Source organism: Ceratotherium simum, chromosome 34 (assembly GCF_057802395.1).
Source record: "Ceratotherium simum simum isolate JZ-2026a chromosome 34, ASM5780239v1, whole genome shotgun sequence".
Taxonomy (NCBI): domain Eukaryota; kingdom Metazoa; phylum Chordata; class Mammalia; order Perissodactyla; family Rhinocerotidae; genus Ceratotherium; species Ceratotherium simum.
Window position 1 is genome coordinate 19,495,513 of NC_141933.1, and position 1,460 is coordinate 19,496,972.

Consider the following 1,460-nt stretch of genomic DNA (forward strand, 5'->3'; position numbering starts at 1 on the left):
CACACTAACATCCATGTCGTAGGTGTCCTAGAAGGATAAGAGAGAGACCAAGGAGCAGAGAATATATTTGAAGAAATAGTAGCTGAAAATTTTCCTAACCTAAGGAAGGAAACAGACATCCAGGTACAGGAAGCACAGAGAGCACCAAAAAAGATAAACCCAAAGAGGCCCACACCAAGACACATCATAATTAAAATGTCCAGAATTAAAAATAGAGAATCCTAAAAGCCACAAGAGAAAGGCAAGTTACATACAAAGGAAACACCATAAGGCTATCAGCTGACTTCTCAGCAGAAACCTTACAGGCTAGAAGATAGTGGCACGATATATCTCAAGTGCTAAAAGGAGAAAACCTACAGCCAAGAACAGTCTACCCAGCAAGGTTATCATTCAGAATGGAAGGCAAGATAAAGAGTTTCCCAGACAAGCAAAAATTAAAGAAGTTTCTCACCAAGAAACCAGTTCTACAAGAAATGACAAAGGGACTTATTTATGGGGGAAAGTGGAGACCACAAATAGGAAAAAAAAATATCTATTTCCATGATAAGAGGGTAGCAGATACATATGCATTAAAAGGGGGTTAGATATGATATCAAAAACATAAAAAACAGGAGGAAGGGAGTAAAAGAGTAGAGCTTTTAGCAAGAGGTCAAACTAAAGAGACTATCAACTTAATATAGATTGCTATATATGTAGCTTAATATATATGAACCTCATGGTAATCACAAACCAGAAACCTATAATAAATACACAGATCAGCCCTGCGGAAGACTGGCCCTGGGCTAATATCATGCCCATCTTCCTCTACTTTATATGGGATGAGGCCACAGCATGGCCTGACAAGCAACGCATCAGTGCACGCCTGGGATCCGAACCCAGGCCGCCAGCAGCGGAGCGCCAGCAGTGGAGAGCATGCATTTAACCACTACGCCACGGGGCTGGCCTCTAGTAAATTAATTTCAAAGGAGTACTGTTCTGTTTCAGAAATGCCCGACATTGTTACATGTACTATATAAATAGTACTCCATTAATCTATAATCACATTGGTTAACCCAATTTTGATTTGCTAAGTCTGAGATATAATATGGTCACCTCTATATATTCAAACTTGTACAATAGATTTTGGTGTACACATCCTGATCAAAATCTATCAGGAAACAGAATAAAAATTTTATAAATCAATTAAGCTTTTCCTCTAATGATGTGAGAATTTTCACAAATATGGTCCAGTGAATGCCTAATAATACAACAATATGGTACATTTATTACACACACTAAAGAAGACTGATACTTAGAATAACAAGAAAGGAAAACTTTCACAGAATCCACAAAGTATATCAATCAAATAGTGCCCAGCGGGAAAGCATACTCAATGATGGTTCTCTGTGTCTTTCAAAGAGTACAAATTATATAAACTATATCAATTGAAATAAAAATACATTCAATTATATTTGGTTAGC